Source organism: Ooceraea biroi, chromosome 2 (assembly GCF_003672135.1).
Source record: "Ooceraea biroi isolate clonal line C1 chromosome 2, Obir_v5.4, whole genome shotgun sequence".
Taxonomy (NCBI): Eukaryota; Metazoa; Arthropoda; class Insecta; order Hymenoptera; family Formicidae; genus Ooceraea; species Ooceraea biroi.
This window is the reverse complement of record NC_039507.1, coordinates 3,639,060-3,654,178: the sequence shown is the minus strand read 5'-3', so window position 1 is coordinate 3,654,178 and position 15,119 is coordinate 3,639,060. Positions and strand designations below refer to the sequence as shown.

The 15,119-nt window shown below is 42.5% G+C and overlaps 1 protein-coding gene across 3 annotated transcripts in view; it reads right to left on the bottom strand.

Annotated features, from left to right (window-relative positions):
* The window catches only part of LOC105281744 (mushroom body large-type Kenyon cell-specific protein 1), a 46,194-nt gene that overhangs the window by 24,353 nt on the left and 6,722 nt on the right, over window positions 1-15,119 (bottom strand). The gene's annotated exons all lie outside the window — the stretch shown is intronic.

Below are 15,119 nucleotides of genomic sequence, written 5' to 3'. Positions count from 1 at the left end.
GCTCACGTTGTCAATAGAACTAATTTAGCAGCATCAGTAATCGAATGATTAAGACTGCGATTTAATGTATTATTATTAAATTTAAATATACTACTGGGTTATGTGTAATAATTAATTTTTTCAGATAAAACCAAACCGGCTCACATAATGAATTTTCTGAAAAAAAAACAATGCAGTTTTGGGTTAATATGTTTCGATTTGGGAAATCCATCTATTAAATAATCCAGAATTACTTATTACGCGCGCAATCCAATACTAATAACAATATATTTATAATAATAATAATATATTTTATAACAAACACTGGATGTATCCATCAACTGATAAGAAGAAAGAAAATTCCATTTTATAATTTTAGGAAATTTTTCAGACAAATCACTAGACAATTATAGCGCATGATACGTCGCGGATTTGAACTTGGCAATCGCTATTTTGCTCTCGATCCATCAGCCTAGAAGTATTGTAAATTGTCGAGTAATATCTACAAGTGTGTGATGTGCCACGTCTATCGAAGCGCGTTTCTCTGGATGCTAACTGTCGCTATCGTAATCGTATGCACTAAAATAAGTGGGCCGCGGTTTCATAATCGCGGTTGCATAAGCGCATGAGCTACGCATTGAGAAATGTATTCGCCGCGGATGACGATATCTAAAGCCCGCTGCACGAATTCACGCACGCGCGTCGCCATAACGCGCGCGCGACCGATTCGTCTGTCATAGGAAATGATGGATGATTAAAGTTCCAGAGAAAAGCACGCGGATGTTCGCAGTGCAGAAACGCGGATGCAGCTCTCCCAACGAGCTGCAGGCGAAATTATGCAGATCGCGCGCGATTGAGTAACCGGACATGGTGGTTTTCGAAGGACACGGCCGCGCGCTATCCAGCGCAGTAAAGCGAGAAGGACACAACTTGCGAGAAGGATAACTTCTTCCCTCTTCCTCTTCGTTTGGTCGCGTGAAATGCGCGAGTTTTTTTTAACTGCAGATTTATCACGAAGTTTGAGGCACTGATTTAATTGCACATGCGAGAAACGTGGCAATCTAATTAATTAACCTTTGGCCGCTCTGTATAAACACACGTACATGTTATCATTGGGCGCTTTGTTCGTATCAAAACACATGGAAATGCAATTGCCTTGCGGTTCTCCCTTGCCATTTTTTACATAATCGTGATTAGTTATTGAATCGTCCCTCTCCGTCAAGCGTTGTCGAATACGTTGCCGTTACAAATTTTGTGTAACGGTAACAAAACTGGAGAAAATTCGTTTAGCGTTTGGTACTTCTCATGATTGGGAAAGGAGAAGTAAGTATGCGTCAAGAAGACACGATTCGTCCATTATTTGTCCTTACGCAATGCTTTCGTAAAAGAATGCACTTGGGCGCACATAATGCGATATCACTGAGGACATTGGTTGTTGTGTTCCACAGGCAGTTATGCCAGTTAGAATTCCGTTCCACTCCTCAGAACAGTTCGCGATACAGACAGCGATAACGGGATTTTTTCACTTCCTTATCCAAAGGCCGAATAGTTGACTGTTATCGCACCGACATGACGTGCCTAACTGCCGCTGCCTGGTTCCGTCGAAAAGATCGGCAGCGTCGGTTTTGCGCCAGTGGATGCTGCCGTTAAATCATATGAACGAGATTCTACAAATTATGATATTTATGCTAGTCGAAACAATTATCAAAGCCGCGCGACATAGTACGGTAGCGATACGTGCGCATTCGTGACGGATGTTAATTTCCTGAATAAATATTTAACATCGCGGAAATATATACCCGGTAGCGTGCGCGCGCTCGAGCGCGAGCTTGTGTTTTTCGCTCGTTCATTAATTTAGCAAACAGTATTCGATATTCATTTGAATAAAAGCTCTACGATCTGTCGTAAATTTTGTCATCGAGGAATCGCGAAAATAATTTTCATTTGCCCGATGCCCGGCGTGATCTCGCGTCAGGCGATTTCTGAATTATACCATGCCGTTTTTGCGAACGATGCCTCCGGAATTTCTGGAAAATCTATAAAGCCCTCTCTGCAGACTCAGCTGGGATGAAATAGCACAAGTTGCAGCACGGTATGATGGAAAATTGAGAATCGCGGTCCTGAATAATTTATAGTACATTATTAACCAAAAGCACCGCATAATTCTTCAATTTACGCCGTCCAGCTTCTTAGTTGATATTCCACGTGACGAACGCGTTCCGTAGTGACTTTTGACCTCTACACTTTTATGGCACGGGACAAGACTCAAAAAACAGAATGCACAGTCGAATCGCCTGGCTTTATCTCTCTTTCCGCGCGTATCCTTATCGTCGATCAAACGATAAGCCGACAACAGCCGTTATTACCAATTACAGCCTGGGCGCGCCAATCAGCCGCGCTTCTCGACGGACACCCGGTATCACGACGCGCGTGCCGCAAATGCAACGTACCGTCACGCCAATCGGTACTCGCGTGTGCACGATGCACCACGTGCACAGGTCTCGTCTGTGTTCGTGCGGGTACACGCACGAGGGGGTATCGTTGGGTATCCCTGTGATACTCGCGAGAAAAACGAACGCGAAAAGCGCACAACCACCCACACAGGCACGCTGAACACACACGCGCGCGCACGCACGTATGGATATTGTATCGCGTGCGAATCGAGTCCGCCGGCGATTTTTCATGGCGCCCGCCTTCGCAGGGCTGAATTGATTTTGTCGTTTGCTACGCGGCGGGATGGTCATTAGGGCCGCAAAGAGCCGGCCGCGAGTCAACCACGTCGCGTTTCTGCGAAACGCGTTGTTTCCGCGGAACAACGTGGAATTCGCAAATTAAATTGCGCTCGGTCGCGATCGATTCGACCGCCGCGCGAATCGGTGTACCTTGGAATCTCGCGGCACTTATTGGCTATGCGCGAATCAATCATATTAATAATCCGGATTGGGTTCAACTTTGGATTCAGCGACTTGTTTCGAGATTAAAACAGGGATATCTTCTCTTTTTTTTTGAAAAATAATACTCTAAAAATCTCGCAATAATAGAAAATCACCGTAATGCAACGTGATATGAATTAAAGTTAATTTAGGATCACTTTGTAGTGGACAAATGACTTTGTGAAAAAGTCAAAAATTCAGAGAAAACATTTCGGCTTAAAATAATGCGAGCGACGTTATTATGTTTTCTCTGTGTAAATATACGAGGAACAATATATCGTCTACATTAAGCGAATAAGTATAAAAGTAACTCGATTGTAATGCAAACTCGAAAACACCGCGTTTGCATTATTTGTACACAATTGTATCCGAATGATTAAACCTTACGGATGTGGATGAAATGTAATTTCACTAAAGCGGATCTGGTGCGTCGAAATGGAGATTATTTGAAAGGCAAATATTTTCGATTTACAACGATGGATTCGTCGCAGATGCACTTGTGCAAGAAGGAATACGATCTATTTGAGATTTTGGAAGTAACGTATTAAGCTCTCTCTCTCGAGATTAAAGCTCGCTAAGGTCAGTTTATCTCGCACAAATGGACATTTGCGCGCGCTAATTATTTCGCGGCAGTATTTCACGCACGGCACAATTATTATCGTCCGGCTCGCCGGTGCGTATCCGAGCGAATTTAATCGCGTTATTTTCTTCGTAGAATCCACCGCGAAACGATGCTTGGTCCAAAATAATTCGTCGTCGTAGATATCGAGCAAGCCCCTACTCGGCCTGAGCCGGAGTCGGGCTCAATCACGCGAACAGTCGCATCGTCATTCGGAATCTCGCGAGCGTAATGAGTCTTATACGTTTCAGCCGTTAATTAGTTCAGTCGTTAATTATGCGTTTCGCTCGATAATTACTGCGTTATCGATTTACACGTATATTAGCGACGAACGCGCGCGCGACAGGAGAAATTAATAACTGTACAATCGCACGTTTCGAGAGGCGAGTGAATATCGTTGTAATCATCTTGCAAAATGCGACATCTAACATGCAAACTGACACAGATTTCAAGCTTTTATTATCAACCTGTAGCTTTCAACTTTCATTTCACAAAGTAGATCAGTCAGCGGGACACGAGTCCGCACACGTGCATTTGAATGCAATAAACGTATTAGGTATCAATGGACTACACTAGAATTTATTCGATATTAATATCGTTAAGTATCTATTTGATAGTACCACATCGTGACATATTCTCTGAAACTGGCCTAACTAACACGCTCATCGAGTTTCGATTGAGGATCGACTGCAACTTTAATCACTTAAATTTATTGTCAATATGGACGAGCGCTCGCCCGGCAGTAATGGTGATTAATATGTAACGGCATTAGCATGTTAATCGGTTTTCGAAGCAAAGTTGACGGAAAGGTCGGAACAAGTAGCGAAATTAATTTTTAATGCCAAGGGATGGGCGTGACGTGTGCGCGAATTTCGGGGTTCGTTGTTCACCGTTGATGGTCGTGGAAGACATATCGCGGGTTTCGCTTGAGTTCGTGAATAAGCGCAAATTACCTCGCGAAGAACGAGAGTGCAATTGATCATCTCGGCTAGCACGCAATTATACAACGTTCGCCCGAACAAACGAAACGTTAATCCTTAATCCTCAACCGGGGACGTCCATTTTTCAGATCCGCGTAGCTATCGCTTCAGCAGCTGTAACTCTAAAGTGCATCTCTAAATTATTATCCAATTATATTTGCAAACTGAAGACAAGTATTTCCAGAAAACTGGTATAACTAATAACAATCGTGACCATGAGTAATATTCGCTGAACATCGCAATATCTATACCTCGGGCAGATATTACAAGTTTAGGGATGAGTAATCACATAGCAACGCCTAGCAGGATGGCTCAACGTGATTCGCAGGTGATTCGAGTGACGAATCAAAAATCATTATCCCACTATTCCGCGAAATTTTGCGTCGAGAGTTTGCATGAGGAACATATTTTTTCCGATGAAGATCAAAACTTGAAACATAATAATGTAATAGTGATGCGCGAAAATGATTTCTTGGGAAATAGCATTGGCAGCCGAGAGATACACGAAAAATTGAATTGCTTCCGTTGCATATTATGCCTCTTTTAAATATGATTCCTTTAAGCCGAGCCGCGTGGAAGAAAATAAACTGAGAAACCTGCTCGAATTAACGCGGTCGCTCGGAAGCGTACATGAAAAACATCTGAATAAATTATTATTGTTTGTCGAACGTTTCGAACGAGCATGGCGACGCCCATCGCCGACGTTTGTGCGGCCATTATTTAAACGCTCTACTTCCACGCAGCTTATCAAATACAGGTATAATGCGCTTTGCGGAAACGCGAACTGGATCCACGTCGGCCACGCCGCAAGACGTGTTTGTGTGTATATATATGTGTGTGTGTGTTTGCGCATGCTTGTCAGAAAAATGCACGACGGATATTACGGTCAGGGACGAGCTTAATACTGAGGTATTAAGTGGAGCTTACGCCTTTATCGTTATTTTCGAAAAAGTTTTAATGTCGCAGCAACTCGCGTCTTAATTCTCCTACTCATAATCAAAATAATTTGGCGACCTTGCAGCAGAGAAAAAAAAAGACTCATTATTAACTGTAATCGCAATGGGATTGATTATATACTGATCTAATTCTCGCGGTGCGTGTTCAGCCATTAAATTATGTTAGAAAGCAGCTGTGCGAAATGAAGGTAAACGACCAATTCTTCTCTGTAAGAGAGCCTAACATAAAGTAACATTTTAATACTTCTGTTCGGTATTTTACTGTTGTTATAAATTTTCTGCGGTTGACTGTATAGCGTTTTCGCGGATCATAAAATTAAATTACCCGCTGATAAGAAGCAGCATAATGCGGAACTTATCACATATTAGAGATATCGCATTTAAAATTTCTTCAATGCTTCGCGACATACAAACACATATTTTCAATCTCTCGTTACAATCAATCTGTCTATAAGATGGTGAGGAGAAACAAAAATAATTCGTACGATGCAATACGTAATTCAAATAAATCTACTCTTTACATGTATTCTAATAAAAAGAAAAAATATTGACGGAGGAAATAGTTACATCATTCACAGATCGGAAAATATTCGTAAAATCATGTAAAAATCATGATATAGTGCAGAGAGAGAGAGAGAGAGATTTGCAAAATTCGAAAGGCTTATCTGCACATACCGATAATGCAGTTTGTGATTTCTGGCCGCGCAACTGGCGGACGCGGTTGATTGAAATCTCATAAAGTTGCGTACGCTTGCATTTCGCCAGCGCATCCATCCTCGGCAGTAAAGTTTTAGGTTGCGATAAGACGTCCCACGAGAGTCTTATGCGCGTCCCGATAAATACAATACATCCAAGACTCGCGATGGAGTTTTCGTGTTTGCGTGTAACGCAATGAGTCATAAGCTGATTTCAATTGCAAGTCTGCGCGAAATATTTGATGACATCGTTTGGTCTGTTGGTGCATTTTGGTAAAAACATATAAAAAATTTATTTTACAGATGGAACACGCGAGCATGAAGAACAAGCATCAGTAAAAATGCAAAATATAGCAGCCAATAATTTTTGGTTTGCTTGCACACGTCCTGACACACTTCTTTTGACAACGTTGACCTTTCGACCTAAATTCAATGTACTCGCACCGAATTTTCACTCGATCGCATACAGGGAGTATCATTATCACTGTTTTACGAAATTCGATTCCTCTTCGCGATCCTTGATAAAATACGCAGATTCCAAAACGCGCGCGACATCAGATAACGAGATCAACTAATCAAATCGTTTACCTAATAAATAATTTGTGACACGCGCGCAGTAATGTTTGCAGCGAAATGTTAATTGCTTATCGACGAGTTCCTTATCGCACATTTGTGATAACGCTTAGTGATGAATACGCTCGAAAGGCGATGTGCTAATTAAGATATAGTGATATAATAGAGAGAAAATAAACGTAACATATCTTTATACGTTAATGAACATTACTTTCTTGTCGATAGAATATGATAAATTGCCGTTTATAATCGGATGCAAATTGTGCGTACGAAACAAGAAAGTAATGAAAATACCTCGAAAAGTCTCAAGTTTCTCTTTCCCTCTGTGTGTGTGTATGTGTGTGACGATTTCTAAAATACGTTATCAATCTAATTGAGTTATTACTTATATTTTATTGCTCGTTATTGGAACTGCTAAATTCAGGTTCAAATTCTTTAGCGTTATTCAATCTCTTTGCCCTCATTCACCATATCTACATTCGGATACTCGATTCGCATAATCAAACCTTGATAACTGCTATGAGTGTAGCTGTAGCAGATAGAGACAAAGAGAAAAAGAGAGAGAGAGAGAGAGAATTCGTGATCTTGATTCACCAAAAACTCGCTAGGACAAGAGAAAAAGACGTCGAGAAAATCGCTAATTTCTTTGGAATCGTCACGTATGCGTTCTCATCATGACCACAGGAATCGGCCAAGTCATCGTCACGCCAGAGCGTACAAACTTCAAGGTTGTCTAATGACTCATGAAAATCTGGCTGCAGCTCGTCGATTGTTCGATAGATGTTTTTCTCTCATTGCAGAAATTTGCGCATTTTGATTCAGCCAACCAACTAATTTAAAAACGAAGACATGTTAATGCGATTACTTAAAACGGTGAAACAATACAAAATCTGCATTTCACATTTTCACGATGACTTCTCGATGACCACCAAGCGGATTTACAAGTGCATCGAGGAATCACAAAAGTCCACAAACTGCGCTACGCGGAAGTTTGCGCGATTCAGCGCTTTCCGCGGAATCATGCGTGTAACAATGCGTGGCAAGCCGCTTATCTCGCAATGATTTGCGCGATGACTGCGAACGGATTATCACGATATTAATCATCGGCCCAAAGCAACGATGCTTCTTTCCCTTCATAAGGCTGGATTGGCTTCATTAAGATTCGCGTAGTGTACAATTGACGAAGGTAAAGTGCGCCAACTTATACCGACGAGATGCAGGCATGCGGTTCACTACCGGGTATGCATTAACAATGGCGGCATCTCCGCTCGTATGAATAAACAAAATATAATAAGATCGTGCATTAGGAAGACGTGTAGTCATAGTAAATAAAATATCTAGTACTCGCAATGATTTAAAATTCATCAATTTTCTAGCGCGCGCGCACACACACTGCGAATAATTATTTTTTACTATTATTTAACAAATTTTTCAACACTTTATCCTGATTTTATTGGAAATATCATATACACATAAATAAATGTTAATATCCTTATAACAAATGAAAATTTCTTGAATAAATTTCTTGCTACTACTGATGCTAGAGTTTCGTGTGCTTAACAGATCGCACGCTGAATAATAGTAAACAAATAAACGTTTATCCTTAATAGCACATGGAAATGGTATTCTGTTAGAATTATCATCTTATTAGCATTACGCCATTTAGCTTTTTTCCTAACGAGCTAACGCGACTTTTCCTTGACGAGAACGACATGTGAGAAAACAATGCAGACAATATATCTACATGTTTTCCGCGACTGTTTCATTGAGGAATCTGCCAGCTCGTTATACATTCACGGCGAGCAAAGTCCGAGTCCTCGATCGATCCTATCCAGAAGTAATTAGACTGCAGGCGCGGCCCTCGGATGAAATTCTAGGCAGGAGGTGCCGAACCAATCTTATCTCTCGTGCCATTTAAGAAGACGAAGAAGTAGGGCGGGTGACCACGCCCGGGATTAAACCAATGACGCTACACTCGGGATAGTTCGACGAATAAAATCATTATCTGACTCTACGTGTAGATTGACCGCTTGTGAGCAGCTACGATTTCTTCAACTTCCGAGACGTTTCGTGTGTAGTTGTATTGAAAAAATAAGTTAAACGAAAAGCGAATATTCTCTGCGCGTTTCATCAAGGTTTTGCTAACACGGATGGAGTCTAACTAATATTATTATGCAAAATGTGCGTAATATTAAAAGTGAAGAGATGGAACGTTAAAAGATGTAGAAAACGAAGTAATGACATTTTTATTAAGAAATAATATTAATAGTCGACAGATATAAATTCGAGAAAACTGAAGCATTTTCTAATTATAAGAATCCACATCCGATTGATCTATTTTCCTCGATTCTAAAATATATATCTACGTATTGTAATATAAATGCTAATCAGTCTTGAATAATATTAAAGAATGCACTCGCTTAACACTTATGTCTTATTTCCATTTTATACTTAACTATTCCTAATTCGATTACCAAATTACACGTCATAATAATTCGTTCTTCTTGTTATACTCCTCTGGAATCTGTACAAGAATTACGTTCGACTGTTCTCGAGCGCAAAATTGATAAAAAACATCAATGACATCATCCTCGTAATGGCCATCGAGGCGATGATTCGTGAGTGGACCACTTCTCACGCCCACATAGATACGGCGAAGACACATAGATACAGCGACACCATTTCCCAATTCTAAATCGAATGGCCTCGAGCAACTCGCCCGACCAATAGCGAAGACGGGATTTTTAGCGGGGCCTGACGGTCCCGCCACTCACCGCGTTCCTTCAGACTACACACCTACGTTCTCTAATCATCGGCCCGTTTCGGGCAATGCCATTGGTTTAGGTGGTCCGGTTTAGGCAAGAACAAAAGATTAGAAAATGGCCGATTTCTCGCCCGGTCTCCCTCTTTCTCGTTTCTTCCTCTTTCGATCTCGCTCGGCCCATGGTCCTCACTACAGCCGACTCTCGCGAGACGCATACAAGGCCATCCTTTGTCCGAAACTCGCTTGCGACTCGGCCGCGTCAAAAGCGCGTTCCGGACGCTATAAATACGCAACCGTAATTGCGATAACGAGCGGTCCGTCGTCGTCGGCCCAGACCAGACGGCACGAACAGGTATAAATCCGGCATATTTTCTTCGTCGTCCCCTGAATCAGCCGGAATTAGTTGCACTTTTCAGACGATTTCCGGCCGTTACGCCTCATCATGCACGCGCTTCGGGGATGAACGGCTTGATACTACGTAACTGACGCACCCCGGAATAGTCGATACCGATTTTTGGGGACACATGTGACGTTTGACTCTGATGTCAAACTCTGATGTTTTGAAGATTAACTGGTGTGCGAAACATATAAAGTCGTCACCAAGGGGTTGGTCACTGAGGTAATTTTTGTACAAGGTCTAGGTAATTCTTAGGGTAGTCTCGGATAATCTGAGGTAATCTAAGGTAATCGTGATACCACTGCCCTATAACTATCTCACTTGCACTCTCTCCATTCGAGTGAGACAGCTATTGGACACCAGCAGCGGTACCACGTCTTGTAATGTTTTCTCTCTCAATCGTTCGACTTGTGCTAACAATAAGGATGCAAGATCGGACTGCAATTGTTTCGCGCGTATGCGCGATATATATTCATTCTGAACAATCATCGAGGAAACTACCGGCTGAAATCAATACGGAAAATACGGCATTGATGAATTTTGACAATAAATTGAAACTTTTGCCAAGTTATTTGATCGAACTGTTGTAGTATTAGGTAATCTTAAGGAATCTGAGGTAAGTTAAAGGTAATCCGTATCAAGGGTAATTTTTGTACACTGTAACCGCTAGTGACCAACCCCTCGGTCGTCACTGAATTTACACGATTATTCTATTAAGAGGAATGACTGGTCTCTAAATATATGAATGAAATTGATTATTAATACATAAAATCCGCGAATATTACTATAAAATAATATGGGATCCGCTATGCGCATGCACAATCTCTAATGGATCTCAATTAATAATACATTACATTTATTTGTAATAATATGATGCACGTGAGTGCATCATCCCACTCTCGTTAATCTCCGAGCATCTCCGCGCCGAAATCTCCGTAACCGTCGCCGATAAGCGAGAGAACTCGCGCGATCGCGACGCCGAACGAAACCGAATGGACACCCGTTAATGGACATCTCCGTTTGCATAATGCACGCCGTCGCGGCGAACTGGATCGCTGTTACTTTCAGACCTCGTTTCATGGCAGCTGAGTAAACGCGATAGTCGCGATCTGATGGAAGGAACAAAAAGAAACAGAAAAACAGACGTTCACGCCTAGACGCGAGTTATCTGCGTCGCTTTGTTGCATGATCGCGCGAGAATCCCATTCACCTGGCGGGTTCGCCGACGGTTTCCGAGGCGAGCGAAGGACAACGGCGCGCACGATGGATGATGTCGAAAGACTCGCGAGAAAAGTTGCCTGTCTCTTTCGCGAGGGCACACGTTGTGCGCCTCTCGGCCGTGCCTCATTAGCGTCTCGAAATGATGCTCGAGGACAGCGATCGCGCGCATGTACTCGTCTTTTATATCGAAATCCTCGATCTCCAGCGCATCAGCGTAGGGCAGAAATAAGTAACGATGAATAGTAAGTTGCGCGAAACGAGAGTTCCCATGGAGACTCATTGTTGTCGGCGTTGTCTGATCCCTTGATCGGGTCCCCTTGAGCATGAAAGTGTTAACGGAACAGTCACGAGCACGAAACAGGGTTTCGAGCCCCGTGTCACCCACACTCTCTCGCCCTAAGATCGCAATCGCCGCTCGTATAATTAACGTTCTATGAAACAGAAAATAATTCCCAAACCATCACACGCGCGCGGACGGTCAGTTCCCTCATGAATTCTCTCGCGCGAGACCCATTTTAACGATCGCGACAATGCCAGGCTACTGTTCCTCCACGTCGTAACAGTTTTCGGTGCTGGTTCTCGTCATGAAGTTCGACATGCCGACGAAATGCACGTGGAGGGCTTTCAGACATCGGCGGACGAGGTGCCAGCTGCCGAATCTTTTAGAACCATTCTCTTTGTCTTCCCCTCGCCCCCCTTCCTCTCGCTCCCCATTCACACTCCTCCTGGCTGACTAACGGTCGTGAGGCAACCAATGCACTATCGAGCAGCCGCTTCCTTTTCTTTAACGGCGGTTACGAAGGTGCGTGAGTGTGTGAGTGAGTGTGTGTATGTGTGCATGCAACAGGGTCGGGTAACAAATTTTCAAAGCGAAGTTGATTCTTGGAGGACCGTTTAAGCAGCCTTTAATAACGATGCTATCAAATAAGGAGATACGTTGAATGAAACATGTTTCGTCCTGAGCTTCTACGTGACATGTGATTTCAGGGAATTGACAAAGCTTTCGGACAAGATTAATTTTGTAGGTCACGCTGAGAGAGTTGGAACCTGAAACTGAAGTTTCATTAGTTCCCATGTACCTTCAGACTCGCATCACGCGACGACACATGTGCAGGAATATGGCACGAAAGCGAACTGACCTCGCGGACAATTCTTCGCAAATTGATCGATTTATCGAGACTTGGTTAAAACTAGAAATGTCTTAAAGAATATCGAATTCTATTCTTGAGCATTCTAATCTTTCGTGCATTTTTAGACATCCGAAAAGTAACCTTTGAATTTTTTAGTTGCATGGCAAGTACTTCTATATATATATTCCTTCGGAGTTCTTCAATCTATTAATACTTTCTCTAAAAAATATAAATATATGTCCTGGTTATATAAAAGCAGTCCTCGCGTTAATTATTTAGATGGAACCAATACCCACTGCGTTTTACTGACTCCGGCTGCAAATTATAATCATTCATTATTTTACAAGTTGCATGTAGCAATTATTTTGCAACTATGACCACTCCCATTCTTTGCGGCAACTAATGATTATGAGAACTTTAACGGCGGATTAGCTCCAACGCAGACGATTGCAACCTCTTCGAAACATGTCGAAACGAATCATCGTACTAAATATATCCAACATATGTCTAATGACATTAACAGATTCACAATTTAACGATAACTGTCTGTCAAATGAGTGTGATGCAAGTTAATTTAGTGCCGCGACGCGCAAAGATAACGCAGTAATCGTAAATTAAAATGAAAACAAGACAGATTTCGTGGAATTGATCCAAATCGATCAAGGTGATATGAGTAATGATTCTTTTTAGTGTGAACGCGTGCGTTTTCGATCTGTTTAATCAGCGAGTTTTTTTCGCATCGTGGGACGACATTCAACGTGAGGTGCGCCAACTTTTCGTCGACGTCGTGCACGTCTAACGAGACTTTCGTCGTAAATCGCGTCTGCCTAAGCGGTAATCGGACACCAAACGAGGCAGCGGTGTCGTTGTCTGGTGACCCATTTATCGCTCTACGCTGTCTAGTGTTACAGCCGCGAGAAGAGTAGCATCGCGAAATATTACCGTACGGACCACGGTGGATTCGTCAGTGACAAAGAGGAAACAGTGATGGAGCCCAGACCATCGAAGGGGAGGTTCATCTCTATCGAGATTCGCCGATCCACTTTCGCAGTTACGATATCCGTAACACCGAATTGCGCTCAATAAAATTGTCACGGAGATTTGGACTTACAAATCTGTCACCCTGAATTTGTACTACGGCTAATAATACATACACAAGATAATGCATAGCCGTGAACAGCGCAAGGTTGAAAAATATTTTCCTTATAAAGGAAAGAGATAAGTCGCTTATCGGGCGCACAAAGTCGGACAGTGATTTAATAATTTATTACTCGTTAGCTTGAGTGAAATTCTGCATAAGATCTACTCTAAATACTACTATCAAATTTTTCGCAGAATGAATATTATACCGAAATGAAACTTATATAGAAACAAAGCGAAATTAAATGCATTTGCACAGAGAAGAATGCATTTTTACCTGCTTTTACTATAAAAGTGTACTATTCATTCATGCATCACATTACGTACCGAACGATACCGTGTAAGGTAACAAGCTAACGAAAATGTTGAAATGGTCAGAAGAGGCGAACTGTAGGAAAGACGAGACGATAAACGAAAGAAGCAAGCAACTCAAGAGAGTAGTAGATAAAAGCGAGCGAGCGAGAGAGAGAAAAGAAGAGAGACAGAGAGAGAGAGAGAGAGAGGGAGGGAGAAAAAGAGACAGCGTAAGAGAGAGCATGCATCCAGAATGCAACAGTTAGCGTACGGTGCGGAAAAGAGAAGAGAGATGCTATTGCCGACGTGTGCACGTGAATCGAGAGGGAGCGCGACGAGAGAAAGAGACAGAGGAGAAAGAGAGGAGAGGGCTCACAATGTCGCTTTTTCAACGTACACGCGCATGCGAGCGAAAAGGAGCGAGCTTTGCAGCGGTTGAATATCGGCGTTTCGGTCGGCGTGATAAAGCGAAGCCTCGCGCGGATGAAATTTTGCGGCGTACGCGCGCGAGGGACGATTAAAACGCAACAGATCACCGCCGCCATCCGTCACCGGATTAGCTCCCGTGTTTTCAACCCCCGCCTCGCTTCACCACCGCATGTGCGAATGATATTCTAACGGCCCGCTCGTGGATCGTGACGGGGAACGTGTGGAACGCGTCTCATCATTCGAAATGAATTACGCTACATCCGCGGCAGAGCCGTAATCATTCTATCCTATTATTATTATCCGACAGGTGTGAAACGAAATAAAAGAAAAGAACGGGAGAGAGGGAACTGATGGGATTTACGGTACTGTGCTTTTTTCTAGCTTTGTAAAATTTCTGATTTTAATGATATCCTTATTAGTCGGATATATCCTCTATCGCTCTTCCTCTTGTTTCGCAGGTATTTTGATTTTAATAATATTAGCGCGACATCAATGGACATTTATCTTTTGTTTGATTTGTCAAGCGTCAATAGTGCAATATCAGTTTAATTAGTAGCATTAGAATGGAATAAAAACTACAAAACGGCTTATTGACGTTATTTTACTGGTATTAATCTCGATCGATATTAAAATTGGGATTAATATCTCGATCGCGCGCTTTAACATTGGCCGTGAGTGAACAATTTGCGAATTTGCGAAACAGCACGGCAAACCTTTTAATCTTCAACCGGTAGCAGTCACAGTCGGCGATCCGACGATAGCGAATTTAGTCGCTCGAAATTATTTATCTCATAAATAATTTAAAAGCCGAGGACGTTAATTACGCGAGATTACTGTCTAACTTTCGGGGCGACGGAGGAAACTTGGCGCGAGGTGGCGCGAAGAACACAGAAGCAGTTGTAAATTGCTTTATCGTATTGCGGGCTTCCCGGCGGCGCATTCGGACGCGAACGAGGCACGGGGAAACGAAGTAACTGATTTATGAACCGGAGTTACGAGACGTCATCCA